Source organism: Peromyscus maniculatus, chromosome 2 (genome assembly GCF_049852395.1).
Source record: "Peromyscus maniculatus bairdii isolate BWxNUB_F1_BW_parent chromosome 2, HU_Pman_BW_mat_3.1, whole genome shotgun sequence".
NCBI lineage: Eukaryota > Metazoa > Chordata > Mammalia > Rodentia > Cricetidae > Peromyscus > Peromyscus maniculatus.
In genome coordinates this window covers 8,176,992-8,195,043 of record NC_134853.1, presented here as the reverse complement: position 1 = coordinate 8,195,043, position 18,052 = coordinate 8,176,992, and the positions used below count along the sequence as shown (strand labels likewise).

Genomic DNA, 18,052 nt, shown 5'->3' with positions numbered 1-18,052 from the left:
ATGAAAGAATCCTGTGCTATGGATGTCATATACTCAGTTTGTGGTAACTCTTGCATTTTCTGGATGATTGGAAAAAATGCCCAGGGACTCCAGCTGACAGATTTTTACCTTGAATGTTCTTTCATCCATTTTCCTCCCCACTCCTTGCAGGAGTGAGGACTATATCACATTTCTATGTTCTGCTCAACTCAAGATGATTTATTGAGTGCCTAAAATGTATAGGGCACTTGCTAGTCCCTAAGGCAGAAAGGTAAATGAGGCTCAAATGCCCTGTCGTGAGACATCACCTCCCAGAAATGAAAATCTGTTAACAAATAACAGAACAGAAGCACGAAAAAAAAGTGATGAATGCTTCGAGTAAAATTTATTCACATTCCTGGGAGAATAAAGGAAAATATGAATTAAGATTTTGTCCAAATGAACCTTCAAAGGTGGGTAGAATGATGAGATGGGGTGGGCATGGGATCCAAGCAAGAATATTCTAGACAGAAGGGAAGCCTCCTACATGAGCAAGGCCATGTTTACAATCGGTCTGACTATGGAAGGGTCTTGAGAATGGGATATAACAGAAGGCAGGCGGAGGAGACCAGTTGAGCGTGGCTGGCTGGGAGTCCCACGTTCAGGACTTGAAGCTTCCTGAGAAGAGAGGAGTGGTGCAGGAACTGAGTGAGGAATAACGGGAGGTGGAGAGAAAGCAGCAATGGGAGGCCATGTCAGCAGGTTGCTGTACGAACTGCTTCAGCCCTGAGCCATGGCCCGGGGTAGAGGGGGTGGACGTTAGAGAAGCAGGGATACTACCCCACTCAACCCATTTTTATTCAGCATCTATTCTTATCCAAGACAGGCCTCCCAGGGGATTTCAGAGAGAAAGGAGGAGCTTCCCAAGCTGTGAAGGGAGTTCTGTGGTGATGTAGGTGCCACCTGGCCTTCCAAGAATGCCTCTGTTCGTGGGGGAGACGTGGATGGTGAGGAAAGAGAGCCCATTCTGGTGATGGAGAGGATAACTTGCCAGGGAAGAGACCATTATTTGGCAATGGAATTCAACATCCAAACGCAAATCCCTTGTGTAGGTGAATGAACACAGCACAAGAATGAGCAACCACATGAGCACATGAACGAACAGATGAGGAAATGAGAAGCTTGCCAGTCTTCATAAACTGAGCCCTTGAATATCTTCCCATCAATGTTTGTGATTAGATCTTTAAAACAGAGCAAACCAGTCTCTCCCCATTTTACAATGGTTTCATAATGAAGAGCAAAGCATTATGAAGAACAAGACTGTGACTTAGTGGTAGTCTTGTCTGGCACAGCTCAGAAGGCAAGAAAGGCAGCCAGCATGTTGAATCCTGCAGTTGGAAACTTTACTCTGGGCTTTCATGACTTTTCATATTCTATCATTTCAGACTTCAAGTCAAGAGTTCACTTAGCAGCTTGAATGGTGATTAGCACATTTCCATGAACTACTTTTAAAAAAATCCCTTTTGTTTTTACTATGCAATTCACTAATTTTTGTGACCATTGGTGTGTGATTTCACTCCAGAGCCCTGGAGTGAAGCGTGAAGTCATGGTGTCTTCAAAAGACCTGCATCCAAACAGCAAGCATCCCTCTCTGCTGTGAATCTTGATCAGTCCCATGGATTTCAAAGCCCTGACTGTGAGTGACTCAGGTGGGAATGTTGCTGTTGGACACTGGTGGACCCCAGTCTGCAGAAGATCCCCTTTTGTCTGGAGGAATTTTCAACAAAGGCAGAATACCTGAGATCATCTAAATTGGATCCTGACAGCCTTGTGTAAAGAATGTGAGATATTATGCTATAATTTACTTTTGTGTAGGAGACCTGCAGGGTCGTCTCCTCTAAAGTCCCAGGAAGAAGCTTGTCACAACAGATAATATGTGGGAAGTAAGAAGTGACGGTGTGTAGCTGAAGATTTTTGGCTCCCATGTCCCCGTGGTCCCATAGCTGCTCAGACCCAAATAAACAAACAGAGGCTTATATTAATAATGAACTGTATGGCCTAATGGTTCAGGCTTCTTGCTAGCTAGCTCTTATATCTTAAATTAACCCTTCCTATAAATCTATACTTTGCCATGTGGCTTGTGCCTTATCAGTACATCTTGCTTCTCCTGGCAGTGACTAGCAGCATCTCCTCTGGTCTCTGCCTTTCTCTCTCTCTAGTTAGAATGTTCTGCCTAATCTTATTCTGCCTCATCATTGGCCAGCTTTACTTATCAACCAATCAGAGTAATACATATTCATAGCATACAGAAGGACATCACTCATAAACTGTGTCTTGGCTTGATGCCTATTAGCAGAGATGCTTGTCCTAGGAGTAAAAGATGTTGGCAGTAGACCTCTGTCTACCATGGCTATGCAACAGAACATTCAGTACTCTCTTCTTAAGTGGCTCTAGAACAGGAGAGAAACATCCAGTTCCTCTATGGTGTACCAGTTATGCATTGCAGCTGGTTCTTTCCCTCCCTCCCTCCCTCCCTCCCTCCCTCCCTCCCTCCCTTCCTCCCTCCCTCCCTCTTTCTCTTTCTCTCCCTTCCTCCTTCCCTCCCTCCCCCCTCTCTCCCTCTCAACTGTATGTATGTACCTGTGTATGGAAGCCATAAGTCGATCTCAAGTGTGCCTTCCTCCACAGGTAGCCTTTCTATTTACCCAGGCTCTCTCCCTGGCCCAGTGACTAGACTAGGCTAGGCTAAGGCGAGCAGAAAGCCAAAGGCATCTGACTGCCTCATTGAACTCACATTCTCATGCTTGTGCAGTGGCAAGGACTTTACTGACTGCAGCATTTCCCCAGCCCCCCAAGCTGGGTGTCTCCAAGTCAAGGTAGCCAGATAGTTAATTAGAATCATGGGAAGCTCAGTCCCGTCATTTTCTCTTGGCCAAATATTTCTGGCCTGTCATTAATCACACACAGAAAATCCCAATGCTCTCAGGAGGGCACACATTCTAGGAAATGCAGTGCATTTTTTTTATAGGGCACTAAGTTGAGAAATGGGAAAAGTCTCAGCCACATGCAGTAGATTCTGAGTAAGCAGTAGCCTGGCTCCAGCCCATTCTGCTATCATGTTATTGTCACTGCCTGGAGCAGATCACATGTCCTTACCAGGTATAGTAGTCAGGGTTCTCTAGAGTCTCAGAACTTATGGAATGAACCCCCCTCTCTCTTATATATATGGAATTCATTGAAATGATTTACAGGCTGCAGTCCAACTAATCCAAGAGTGGCTAGCTCTGAACAAGAATTAGTTACTCAGTCCCATAAGGCTGGGGTCTCAGCTGGTCTTCTGTATATGCTGGAATCCTGAAGAAGTAGGCTCCAATGCCTGTGTAGGAATGGGATGTGCCAGCAAGGCAGGGCAAACAGGCAAAAAGCAAAACCTTCCTTCTTCCATGTCCTTATATAGGCTTCCAGCAGGTGTTGGTCTGATTAAAGGCATGCCTTCCTCCTTCAAGGTCTAGATCAAAAGCCTGTGTCTTTCCCCCTCAAGATCTAGATCACAGTTGTGTCCTCCCAACTCAAAGGTCCAGACTAGAAGTGGATTCACCACTTCAAACCAAGCAGAACATTTCTCACAGGTGTGCCCTCTTTTCCCAATTGTAGTTCATTTCAGATATAGTCAAGCTGACAACCAAGAATAGCCCTCATGCCAGGCTTCCTGCTCTTTGTCATAAAACAAGGTGGTGAGAAGAGATTTCCCAAGAATGATGTGCAGACAGCCTGCCTCAGAAGCCTCACAAAGATGCATGCCAATACAGATTCCAGCCACCACTACCTCCATACACACCCACCCAGACATCCCAGCAAAGCGGCTAAGTGCGGGCAGGGCAGCTTCATTTGTACCAGCTCCGACAGTTTGACAATGCAAACGATGCCTGGAGAGCAACTGAACTGGCTGGTCCCTCAGGCTCCCTGCACTACCATCACTGCAGCTCCGATTTGGTAGGGATTTGGCCTTGATGAGCCTTTTGTTTGGTTTACATTTGAAAAATTCTTTGATCGAAAATCTAAAATCTCAGGTTGAAAAACATAAAATGCAGGCTAAACGGAACAGGCCATCACCATAAACCCACAGAGACATTGAACTCACATCCCTCTGACTTTATAGGAAGACAATCAGTTGGGGGGTGCTTGTGGAGTAGAACACCTGAGTGCTCTGCTGGGGAGCTGCCTCTTTGCCCAAGCTTCAGTAAGGGTCAAGCAGGACACTTACCTAAGGGACTTAGGGAAGTAGCCCCCAGGCTGCAGGCTTTTCTTCCCACTCCCTTTGAGGCACTGTCTCCCAGCAAAGACCAGGACTTAACTTTTCCCTGGGCCTCACCCGGCCCTACCTCTTCATATCCTTGCAGCTCCTAAGGACCAGTCCCTTGGAACCCTCTCTCTCCTCTTCCCTCACTAAGTCTTGGCTTCAGATATTCCCAACCCCACACTCTTTAAATCCCCCTTCACCTGCAGGGATGAACTCTCTGGGAGTGTTTGGAAACCACAAAGTGTGTAGACAGGAAATGCTCATCTGACAAGCTCATTCATGTCAGAACACCAGGGCCGTATGGCTAGCTGAGCTGCTCCTCAAAGCAGAGAGCAGGAGCCTGTGACTAACGCAGGGAAGTGAGTCTTCCGGGGCATTGCAGAGACAGCTGCAGGTGGACAGAGCGAGTGGAGCCTCTGGCAGATGAGTGAGGAGCTGCGGTTTAGGAGCCATGATTGGGTTTGGTTTGGGGAATCTAATCAGTGGGTAAATACTGAGTCACGTGAGAGTCACTCTCGCTGTGAAAATGTACATAGTGTATAGAGAGGAGGCAGGGAAAGTACCCTGAATCTTGTAGAGAAATTCAAAATATAGACCAATTCGAATTTTCAGCTGGCCTCTTCCGAATGTCTGACTTTAACCATGTTGAGTGCAGGGGTTTCCCGCATTAAAACACACATCTCCTGCGTGAGTTCTCACCGATTACCTGATGCTTTTCCCGTTTTCTGACTGTAGGACTAGGGTGCTCAGCCTCTTCTCCTTCCACAGAGTCAAAGGACTTGATGAAATGAGATGTTCGGTGAAGAATTTCCCCCAAGGGTCTCCGTTACACTGTGGAATCTATGTGACCATGGAGGGTTTGAAAGCATACACACAGAAATCCAGGGGCCAGTCACCGGTCTACCTTCTTTAAGCAGAAAACATGAATATACGATTTTTCTAAAAGTTTGGACTAAACTTACCTGCTGTGTGACATGGGTAAAAGTTAACACTTGTCAACCCCACCCTTCTTGGAAAGTGCTATTGGGACCACCCCAGGGCACAGGGCTTGCGAATAACACAGCAGTAACAGCAGGTCTCAGGCAAACCTCTGCTCATTTCACCCATGAAATACAGTATCTCTGTAACAACAAAACCAGCAACCCACCGTCCTTTGTGAGCAGCAGCAGACTTCCGGTGAATCCTTCCTTGAACTGAGGCTTGAACTAGACATTTCCCTACCAAAACCCACCTGATGTTTGGAAGTAGCAAACTTCCTCTTCTTGTTTTTCCAAATGGAGAAATTGAAGTTTAGAGACATTTCTTAACGTTGTAAGTCTACAGCTGTGTACTGAACAGAGGGAGCAAAAACTCAGTCTAGGCTCTGCGCTATGACGTTCGTAGAAAGGACAGTGAAGGAACACAGAATTTGCCAGACACAACCACCCGGAGCATTGCTGGCATGCACCCTTCCAGACTTCCGCTCTGAATATCATATGTGACTCGTGTGTGTGTGTGTGTGTGTGTGTGTGTGTGTGTGTGTGTGTGTGTACGTCTGCACTACATACTAAGTGTAATATATTACATACATATATTTTTTATCTTTTGCAATCTCTCTCCCTTTTATTTAATTTAATAATACCTAGCTTGGAAGTGTTTCTAAGTGAGTAGCCCTTTCTGAAGACAGTGTGACAGTCTGGTCACCCTGCATTCCCCAGAAATCTGGCAGAAGGTAAGTGCTTCCCCAACACAGTGGCCACAAAGTGTACAAGATAATAGTTTTATAAAACATACATTAAAAATATCTCCAAGACCACAAAATCCTGACAGCTTTGAAATTTACTCCAGCACATTCTCCCATTCCTATATTTTATGGATGTGGGTAATGAGCCCAGGAATGGCTGCCCCCACCTTCACGGGAGTGGAAAATGGAGAGTTGTTTTCCGCGTAACGTGATGCTCCACAGCTGGCCCAACAGTCCACAGTGCCAGCCAGCCAGCGTCTCCCCCACGTCCTGCTCACCACTGCATGTCATGATGTGCACCACAACGGGGCAATCTGTCCCCACACAGGCAGTGTCGCTGCGGGAGGGAAGGAGGCTTTATTGGCTTGTGGTTTCCGCAGCTCTTGGAGCATTGAGCACAACCTGGGTGCTGGCAGCTGAGGAACTTGAGGTACACCCTGGCGGTAGAATTGATTAGTTCCCATTAGTCTCCCTCTTCCGCCAATATCAGTACCTGTTTGGTGATGAATGGGCACACGACATGCTCCCATCTCAATGTCCTCGACAGCAAACACTAAGAATGTGCCTTGACCCACTGGAATAAATTGTACCAAATGGAGTTGGTGTTCCCATTGATTGTTCATTAGTCATGGCCCACGGGCTGGTTAGTGGAACAAATATTGTTTTCCAATGGAAACTGAATGCAGTCCACACAGGGCAAATCCACAATCTGCCATAATCACAACCACATAGCTGCTCTCCACAGTGTTAGTGTGAGCCAATTCTATCCTGAGTAAAATCTCTTTTTTTTCTTCTTATTTGCTTTGGAGTTCATATTTCTGGAGAAAGAATCTCACCTATTAACCCAGGCTGGTCTGGAACTCACTGGAGTAAAGGCTGGCCTCACACTTGCAGCAATCCTCCTGCCTCAGGCCTCCTGGGTATTCAGATTGTAGGTGTGAGCCTGTGTATCAACCTCTTTTGCTGATGCTCTTTCCTCAGACCATACCTCAGACATTCTCTTTGTCCTGTTCCTTTCCTCCACATCAAGGTCCACTCTTCCAGGTAACATAGTGTCAGGCCACAGCTAGAAAAGAATGGGCACTTCAGGAAATATATATATATATATATATATATATATATATATATATATATATATATATATATGAATTCATATATATATGAATAAATCACTGTTGTCAACAGTGGTTTATTCATTTGTGGCTGTATTAGGGTGCTTATAAACTTCTGTAGAGAGTTCTATTAATTTGTCTCACCCAGGAGACAATCTGAAAGGAGATAAAATAAAATAATGTGTAATTATCACCATAGGATACTACATAATTTGATACGTATGAACAGTAGCATTACAGATTAAGTTAAGTTGCAAAAATAGTTACTATTTCTTTAGCTGGGAAAGCAGTACAATGAAGCACTCCTTAGGTTTCTAGGCCTTTCTGTCAATAAAATGACTCATGTAACACTATTGGCTTTGCCCTCTCGCATTTTATACCTATGAGAATTGGTCTACAGAGTGAGTTCCAGGACACCCAAAGCTACACAGAGAAACCCTGTCTCAAAAAAAAAAAAAAAAAAAAAGAATTGAGAGGATCTTTAAAGCATAGGCATCAGTTGAATGGAGGCTTCACATAAACTCTGCAGGGTGATGTGGTGGTGTGTTACCTTCATAAGTCTACAGACCCCAAACAGTGATGGGCAAGCCTTTGCACTACAGTGAGCCCTCTAGAGGCTTGTCAAGCTTCACTTACCTTGATGTGTAAAACCAACCCTTTTGCTCCTAAGGAAAAGAGTGAATCCCTAGAACATGCCTGGGAGACTTCATAGTCTCCTTGCCTACTGCTTCTGCTCGTTCTCCACTCCCCAGCCATAATGGGAACTGCCACGGTTACACATTCCTGCCATGCTTGCAGTTGTGCCCAGGCCCACATATATGTGTTGGCCCTTCTGCCTGGACTCCCAGCCCACAATTTCAAACCCAGTGGCCAGCCTACTCGTTCAGTCTTCACTAGTGACTACAGCAGTGATTCTCACCAGGAAGTCCCTCGGTGCTTTGCCACACAGTCAGCTGTAGTCACTGCCATACTTGTCAACGTAGCATCTGTCCCCAGACATGCCATCTCCATCTATACCTACGCTTTGGTTCCACTGGGAACATCTCCTGTGACCTAGATTGTTCATTCCTAACACAGGACTCTTTCTCCTTTGTATGGACAGTGGGCAGGGTTGGACAAGGTGTGACTCTTTATTGCCTACTAAATCACCATCTAAGAATGCATGAAGAAAGCTAAACTTACTGAGGGGTTCGTAGGATGTCAACTTTCCTGTAAGACTGAAGTGAAAACAACCTGTGGAATCAACTATTCTTTGGGGTTCCACCCCTGTTGTGAACTGCCCTCTGTTCTTATAAGTCCCAAGCTCCCTCCATGGAACCTACCTACTCGTTCCCACCCTGCCCTTTCTCCCCACTGTCTCTGACCTTCTTTGCAATCTCAGGCTCTTTCTTTTATTTCAATGGGATGGTTTGCTGGCCATACTGATTCTATGCAAACTTGAGCCATCATGGCATCATCTACCAATGCAACATCTCAATGTCAAGGTCAAATCTTTGTGGGCCAATAAGATATGACCTCAGTCACCCTGTATTCTGCTGATATGGGCCTCTGCTGTCCTCGGGTGCTGGTTTTTTGTTTTATTATTATTATCTATTTATTTATTATTTATTTTTATGGAGGCTGACTGGTAGGAATGCCTGAAATGGTCCTCCTCAGATAGCCACAGAGCTTGCTCCTTCTTATCAGTCTCTTTGCAAAGGCCTCCTTCTCAGTGTGTCCTGCTCTGCCCATTGTTAACACATGGACACACGCAGAGGTGCACGCTCGCACGAGTACACACACACACACACACACACCACAAACCCTTGCCCTCTAAATGCTCACCTCTGGTCACTCCCCTCCCCTCATTGCACCATTAACTCCTGACCATCAGCTCTGCAGAAATGGAGACCTCAGATTTTGCTGTTGATACCTGAAGGGAAGAGAGTTTAACACATAGTAGGCTATCAACCAACACTTGATAGATGAGGGGGCATCTGACATGTCACATCTATTTTAGCCCTTACTTTTAAGGTCTTTCTGACACACAAAGACAGTTTCAGCCACAAGTACCTTAGCTGATAGAATTATTGTTTTTTTGGGCTCTGCTCAGTTGAGGTTGCCTCTTTGATCACTTAAAATCCCCAGTATGCTGCCTTTGAGATCTGTGAGGTTCGAACCTACATGTGAGAGCCCAGGAGTTAGACTGACTCTGTTAGGCAGACAGATAGGGAGAGGCGCCGTGGCTAGGTAACAAAGGAGGTGAATTTTCAGCATGGCCAGCTGCTTCCTCACCTTCCTAACTTAAAACAACGCTTTGAACAAGGTTTTGTAAACTTTTGTCTTCCATCAGCAGGGGCTCCATGAGGTCAAAGCCTGCTCGGGACATGTCACACAAGGGTTCTGGGCAAATCAACCATTCTAGCTTTATTTAAACTGACCAACCCTGAATTAAGGGAGGAAAGCTCCTCTGAGGCTTTTAAGCCCCCAGCCCTCGAGAAGGGACAGGATTTTTTACTGAGTCCCCCGACCTGCTTTTCAGAGGGTCTTTTTCTCTGTGTGTCTGCTGTACATGTGTGTCTCCTCACCCCCAATAAACACCTTCCTTCCACGGCTGATTCTGTCTGCGGTGCTGGAGATTCTCTGCTCCCTCTTGAGCTTCAGATTTTCCTGCCTTTTAGTTCTCTAACTGGCAGAGAAAATGAACCCGGTCAACACCCCTAGACTGCAGCAATATCTTGTTGATGTTTAAGGGTATTTGCTTTACTCCTTCGGTCAGCTTCTAAAGAGTTTCACTAAATAACTGTTGAGTAAATGATAATGCCTGACAGTTGAATGGTGCTTTATTAATGTAAAGTGAAATTTAAATCCTCTCCTAGGTAATAATGTCAATTCAATCCCAAACTAAGGAAATTAAAGTTCAGGGAACTGCAATAAGTGCAATAATAACAAGACTGTGCAACAAGGAGCAACTCCGGGCTTCTCACCTCTAAACAATGCCCCACCCATTCTCCCCATTTCTTTGCACCGCTTTTGAGTTTATTGTTTTCCCAGGATTCTTAACAGTACTTGTTGCCACATTCAAACAAAGCCAGGAAGGATGCTTTGTTACTTCCACGAGGAGTCAACCTCAGAAAGTTTAAGTAGACACTAAATTAGACAAGTCAGGTGTGCACCAGATCCTCCTGAGCACTCGGGACACTCAGTTCCCAAGACTTGGGGTACCGTATCTGAATTTTCCATTTCATAAGCTTTGTCTCTCAGATGCTACCTATCAATCTCTCATCAAACATTTACTTTTTTATGGGAGATGAATCATCAATAGGTACATTCACACCATCAGGATCTAGGTTTCGTTTGTTTGTTTGTTTGAGGGGTTTTTTTTTCCGGAGTGGGGGAGCCAGGGTTGTCTAGAACTCACTATATAGCTGTAGATAACCTTGAACTTTGGTCATTCCACCTCCTTTCCTACATGTGGGGAACCTAGACTCTTGCTAACCTACCTGCTTTTTATGGATTTAACCCAAAACGGTTACGAACATTAAGTAAGCACGCTCCCTGCCGAGCTCCATCTTAGTAACATTATCAGAAATTAACTAGCTTTTCTCCTTGGTTGGTGGGGGCGTCATTTTAAGACTTTCTACATTGAAATGGAGTTACCTAATATTTCAAGTGTCTCTCTCTGCAAACACATTCACTGTACTTAAATTTTTGTGTCATTTCCCTCAGATACATGCTAAAGAAAGTTTCATTTAGCTTTCCTTATATACTCTATATGGATCAATATATTAGTTTTTTATGAACCTTTGTCTTCAAAAGACATGTTCAAGCATATACAAAGCCAAAGGCAGTCAGAATTCTACAGAAAAACCTCTCTGAAAATTGACCATGGGTCAACTATTGGTAAATTAGCTAACTTCTAATTGGAGACTTTTGTCCACTGTCCAATACTTCAAAACATCCCTGGCCTGCAATAGGTCTCAAAGCATCAAATTTCACTTCTAGGATAGAAGCAGAAATGTAAACCACGTATTAATTTTAGGAATGCCAGTCAATGACTCTTCTCCTGGATTTCTCCCATACCCTTCATGTTTTGGCATCAAGCATGTATTAAAATGATGGACAGAGATTTTTATATGCATCTCCCTAAAACAACCAGTCCATAGAGCTGTATAACACAGCACTGAGGAGTACTGAGGGGTGAGTCCCTTCAGTGCGCAAGTCTTTGAGGTATTATGACTCTGGGGTTGTCATGACCACTGAAGATTCCTATGCTCTCCAACTTATATCTGCATGGAAAATAATCGGAAATCTCTTCTCAGTCACTGTGAGTTCTTTTAAAACACTGACTGGCTTTCCCCTGTGAGTGCAAAGATACATCTTACGCCAGCATCCCTGTCTACAGTGGTAGCAAAGACAGAAGGTGATAGGGTTTCTGAAATATGACAGGAAGAGTGAGAGACGACATTGGAATGTGAGAAGGAAAATGGGAGGACCGGACTTGAGCGTAAGAACAGAAAGTCTCTAGATGTCATCTGTCAAGTGCATGGGTTGGGGGAAAGAGCACCCAGGATGGGACTGCCTAGGTGAGGCCACCCACAGCAGCCACATCTTTGGTTTTGTCATTTATTTGGTCTGCCATGGATTGCTGAGGATTCACAAGTGAGGAAACTCTAACGAGGCTGTCATGTAGACACAAGCTCAGCTCTTTCACTTCGCCCTCTAATACCCTTCCTAACCCAAATAAACTCTTGTGGACGTTGCAAATGTTTATGGATTCCTTTTGATGAGAAAAATGATTTTTAAAATATTGAGTTAAACAGCTTAATGGAGTCTGGGTATTCTTGCCATGTGTAAATTATACCCTGGGCTAAATATGCACTGGAAGATAGCTTGCCAGATAGTATAGAGATCATAAAATAGCTCATGGGGCCAAGAGTAATTAATCTCCTGTAGACTCTTGGGTACATTTTACTTCTTAAGATAGATTTACAAACTGGACAATGGTACTACATCAAGACTATGATAAGACAAAGATAGAGTGGTTAGGAGCTCTTAGTGAAGTAAACAGCCCAGTGCCTCACAACAAAGACAATTTTCAAATCACTATGGCTGGCAACACCTGGAAGCAATTAATGAGAATATGTTCCATGAGAAATAGAAGTGTATCTATGGCCATTCTGAAATGCATTAAACAAAAGGAACTTTGGGGAGAAAATGAAAAAATATTAGAAAAGCAAAAAACAAACAAAACCCAAGCTTTTGGCTGTTGTACAGAGACATGTAACGCTCCTGTTGCCAAGGTCCAGGCTTGCTCTTTCAGCACAAACCTGGTGGAAAGTGTGGATTCCTATTCAAGCCACCTTACATGCAAGGAGTGTCTATTGGCTCCCTTGAGAGCCTTTCCTAGAATGAGTGTGCTGTCTGCAATTCTATTTATTTGTTTCTAAAATGAAGTCAAAGAATTCAGAGTTGGACGAGGATCACACGAGGGGAGATGCTTGTGGAGAAATTACTTGCTGAAAAACTATTCACATTCCAAAAAAAGCAAAATTGTCCCACACCATACTTTGTAAGCCCCAAATGACCTAAGCTTAAGGATACTTGAAAAATAGGAGTCTCCAGAGGATACTCAGCGTGTGGAATGAATTAACAAGACCACAATGGCAGTGAAGTTAATAATTACAGAGAAAGAATGAGAAGTTGGCACACTTGTGAAGTTAACAAACAGCTAACATGTCAGGAGCACCCTTTGCCAAACTGAGGATGTGCTCCCAAGCAGCAACTCTGAACTGGAAAGTACCTGTTTGCTATGTGGCTTCATTTAAAGCAGATTTTTCTGTTTTTAAGTGGGGACGTTAGAAAAATATGTACTTTGTAAGTGACAAGGAGCTGCTGGACTTCCAATCCATCTTAGAAGAGAACAAGTTTATGATTCAAATATAAATGGGTCAGAAACATATGGATTAGATTTCCTTGAAATATGTTCAAATATCATGAGGGGAGAACACATTTGGCAACTCTATTGGAGGTTTTTCCAGAACTATGGTGTCTAAATGTATACTTGGTTTCATTAGGAAGCCTGGACTCTCCCAAGACACAGCAGTCAGCTTTGGCCACACTATCCTTTGGCCACAAAGTTTCATTTAAACGGTTTATCTGACAGCAGAAGCCATTGCTTTCAAATAGGAATATTTACCAAGACTGGTTGGCATTGCTGATGAGTCATTAGCAAAATAAAACAAAACAAATTTAAAAACTTCATTTCTAAGTGAAGGAGCAAGTATATTCTAAATGGTGGTTGTGCATTGACCTGTCCAAGATCCCACATACCTTCAGAGTTGACACCTTTCATCAATTGTCCTGTTACTTTGTAGTGGGTGCGCAATTTCTATGAGTAAACTGGTTGAAGATGTTTATTATAGGCACACAAGCACTATACTTAGAAGGAATGAGTGTCCTTGCAAGTGTGCTTGTTGACAGCTCCTAACAGGGGCTTCTGACGCTGTTGTTAAAGGGTGAGACCAATGAACACAATCAAACATCTTTGAAACTGCAAATGAAGTTACATGTGCCTGACGAGCTTCCTGCGGTAACTCATTTTGTCAGAGATCCGAGTATCAGTAGATAGAACTTGGACCAACAAGCTTTGCCTCCATTCCTGTTCCGGACCTCACTGCCTTCCCCACTTTTCTGTAAATTCCCAGCCCTCATCACTCCAAGGTGGTCCAGAAAAGACCCTGTGAGGGGTCAGTACACATTCATTCCCACAGCCAGAGAATGAACCGAGAATCAGCGGCAACCACGATGTAAGAGACAGAGAGTTACTGATGTGCCGAGTCTGTGGTTATCTGTTCTGGCCTCCCTTTCACGACATGATCTTTGAACGTATTTCTTGATGACGCTGCACTATAAAGAATTCTTTTGCAATCTGCTCTTTTTTATTTTATCTGGCATGAAACAGCACGGTTCATGGGAGCTTTCACTGTAGCGAGGCTCCCCGCACGTCAGTGAAGAAAATGCCAGAAGCGGGGCTCTCTTCCAACCTCGGGAAACCTGGAGATCTTCAAGTGGGTTTCCCATGGGGGTCTGCATGTTTTCTTTAAGAACACTCCTGGATGTTTCGATTGTTCGGATTTATTTTTAAGCTTTCCTTTCCACTGGAAGAAATTCTCCCCAGAGAAAGCTTGTCCTGTTTTCTCTCTGATAGGTGAGAGAACAAATCTTACAAATCGGCGCATTTTTAAATGCCCTCCCAGAAACAGGAAAGGGCAACAAATCCCATCCAGGTGAGATGTGGTTTTTGTTGTTGTTGTTTTGTTTTGTTTTTTACAGCAGTAGAGAAACATCTTTTGGGGGAAAAAAACTGTCCCTTCTCATTTAATACTAACTCTAGGTACAGAAAAAAAAATAGCATTACTAAACTATTTTACTTTTGGGGGATCTACCCATTTTTCCTTCTAGGTGGGGTGGAGGTAAGTTTCTAGGATTTGCCACTCGAAATTTGTAACGGAGATGATATGTGTTAGCACCGAGTCACAAAATATGAAAAAAAAAATGTTTAAAGTGACAAACATCGTATCCAACACCTAATCCAACTCTAAGTATCATTAGGAGAGTGCTGATGTGGATACATTAAATCCGCTGTAACTGCCTGCTCCATGGGACGGTCCTTCCAGATACAGGCTATTTAATTAAACTATCTCTACAGATTAACTTATAACCAGATACTATAACAACATTGACCTTGGGAAGCCATTTAAGCGTTAGTGAGTTAGTGAATGACTGTAAATAACAGTGCAGAGTTTGACACACAGCAGCTGCTCAGCTGCTCGGGACTGTTAGCTCCATACTGCCCCTCTTCAGAGATGGCAATCCAAAGTGGGCACTGTGGAAGTCACAAACTTAACTTGGCAGTTGACAGTCCCAAACCTCAGAATGTGTGCTTGCTACAGTTTGAATATTTTTTTTTTCTCTCTAGTGAAAGCTCATGTCCCCAAAGTAACAGGAATTGGGTAAAGACAGAGGTGCTGATGCTCCAGGGAATGGGGTCCCACTTTCTGGGGACCGATCTGGTTTTTGCAGAGTCAGTTATGTGAAAGCAATTCGCAAACCTCCCAGAATTTCTCCTCTACGCACTGTTGCTTCTTACTCACACTCGAGTGTCAAGCTGTAGGAGAACCATGCCAGAAATGGCCACCCAACTCAGCCTCCAGAATCTGAGCCAAATAAATATCTTTCCTTATAGCTACCCAGTGCCAGTTATTTTTTTTATAGGAACACAAAACAGAACAGGGCAGCACACTTCACTCCTAAGCTATACTGTCTTCCTTCTGTGCATGAAAATATATTAGTTCAGATATTTCCCTTTTCTTCTCCTAATACACTACTTATATCCTCTCTGTGTCTGTCCCTCCCTCGCCAAAAACAGTGAAATTTACTTTATTTTTGGTCCTGAAAACACGTGTTCCTTCTGTTTCCTCCTTCCAAAGACAAATATTCTAAAACTGGTGAGTTCCTGCCGTTATTCCACCTAAATACAGTTCTGTGTAAGTTGAAAATATTCCCAGGTAAATCCTCGTCTGAATGTTTTCAAGTTGCACCACGGAGATCTTGTTCTGCACCGGTGCAGATTTCACTGAAATGGACCGTGCGATTTTATAATCATGCATACATCTGATTTACCTGAAACCTCGTTTAGACTCCGTGCAAGCAGCAGCTCACATCTGGCTCTACTTTGAAAGCCCACAAAAGGGTCTTGTATGTGAGTCTACCGCATAACGTCATTCTAGCCGGAGTTGCGCCTAGGAGGCCTTTCATGGGAAGCCGGCTTAATGTTCGCTGCGTGAAGACGCCTTCGGAGGAAGGAGGTACAATCCCAGCGCTTGGAAACGGCGCAGCCTTTGAAGACCCGCTGGATTCAGATGAGGGACGGTGGTCCTCTGCCTGGTCTGTGAACAGTGCTGGGTCTTTTATTGTTTGCTTCGGTGTGGCTCTGGCTGCCATGGGAACCGGCACTCTGGTGTTCCAAAGGGCTGCACATTTGACTCACTTGAGGAAAGATATGGTAACGGGATGGCATGCGTTCGGGAAAAGCATGGAAAATCAAACAATCCCTGACCCTACCCTAGCAAAACCAGAGGGCCTGAGCTTTCCCTGTGAGTGGTACTTTATGCACATCACTAACTTCTGTTTATGTTTTTATTTGGGTTTTAGAAAAAAGGTGGAAAGGAGCCCAGGCTGCCCTTGACTTGCTATTTAGTCGAGGCTGGCTTTGAACTCTCACCTTCCTTCTTCCATTTCCCAAGTGCTTACACCATTAACCTCTCGACTACCTTTTCTAAGCATGTAATAACACAGGACATGCCCCTAGGCTGTGGTTTTCAACACTTCCCTCTGTCTTGGAGCACTGAGTTTGGAATTTACCAACAGTAAAACTCCTTCCCAGGAGCTCTGCCATGGCTGTTTTGTGTCTGGCATCTTAGCGTGGATTCTCTCACACTCCCACTTTGCTGGGACATCCGCCATTATTGGTGGCTTTCCCAGGAGACCTTGGGCCCAGATCGGTCTCCCCCCAATCCCTGTTGCAAAGAGTTGGTTTGGAAGACAGAGGACAAAGTGTCACCTGGAACACCGCTTGTGTTTTCTGCTCCTGATAGTGCTGCTCAACAATGGGAGATAATATGCAGGCAAAACTTTCAACAACCTTATAAAGGCCCCATAGAGGGACAGACAGTGTAAAACACACAAGTGTAGATTTTATTATGTACAGGTCCAGTAGAAGAGCAGACAGTGTAAATGTGAGCACAGTCAATGATGGCCCGACAAAGAAAAAAAAAAGATTCTTAAATGCACTGGTCAAGAAACCACATTCTGATTTTCAATTTTTAAGTTTTATTTGTTGGTTTTGTTTTAGGTGTTTGAGACAGGATCTTATTATATTGTATAGCCTTGGCTAACTCTCTGTAGACCAGGCTGACCTCAGCCTTGCACGATCCTCTTGCCTCTGCCTCCTGGATTACAGCCGTGTGCCTCCATACACCATACTGGCATACGTGGTGTTCAGTTTTGTGTAGAGTCATAATTAACTATCTGGAAGGTCAGCATTGGCTCTACAGTCACAAGACTACCCAAGATAGAAAACCAGGTCCTTCCAGGAAACACCAGGGAACAGGAAACAGTCCATCTGCCAAAAGTTCAAGGTCTAGGGAAGTGAGCCTGAGAAAAAGTGTCTTCCTGATAAGTCAGCCTAGACTGAGTTTTGTTTCTGTCCATGTTTAACGAGAACCACCAGCTGAGATGTATACTCAGATCGTTCTAGAACCTCTGACCCACAGTTATCTACAAAGCGAAGGGATGCTTTGAAAGCTGAAGAATAGAGATGTCTTTTCCATAAAGAACTCAGAGAAAATGTTCCCTTTATTAATTTTGGAGAACTAGGGAGAATTTACAGAGTACAGGCATGGTGTTAAAGTGTAAGCAAAGGTTTGGGTATCTGTCCGAAATGCCAGGCCTCATGTGCCCATGTATTGATGTCCAGACAGCAGAGTTACAGCTTATGGAATCTGGAGGTGTTTGTCCATACTTTTGTTTTTGACAAAGCAAAAGCGCTTTCTAACTTTGAAAAAAATCAGAAAATTTTGCAATACGTAAAGCAATAAAAAAATCTGAGGTCACCTGGAAGGTACTGTAAGAACTTGGGGGACTGCGATGGCCTCGGGACTGGGGACTTTTGATGTAGTCATCCTGTTGCTCTACATAAGGAAGGGAGAGGATTTGGAACCATGGATCTAGGGTTCTCCAGGCCACACAGCAGAAGCTTTTACTATATAGGGTTCTTCTCCAACATGACTGTCTTCCCTCCATATGTAGCTGGATGGCTTCATAAAGCCAGTTAAACAAATGATAGTGTCCTGGGGCTCCTCCAGGAACTATTTCCTAATGGAACCGGCAATTGTTGCTTTTACTGCACTCAGAATA

At 44.1% G+C, this 18,052-nt stretch overlaps 1 long non-coding RNA gene across 1 annotated transcript; it reads right to left on the bottom strand.

The window, feature by feature from the left end:
- Positions 1-6,949: 6,949 nt before the first annotated feature.
- Positions 6,950-16,025, bottom strand: LOC143271631 (uncharacterized). The gene is made up of 3 exons (XR_013048833.1): positions 15,758-16,025; positions 8,918-9,005; positions 6,950-7,047 (listed from the first exon to the last, which is right to left on the bottom strand). It is a non-coding gene; the product is annotated as an uncharacterized LOC143271631 (long non-coding RNA).
- Between the last annotated feature and the right edge of the window lie 2,027 nt (positions 16,026-18,052).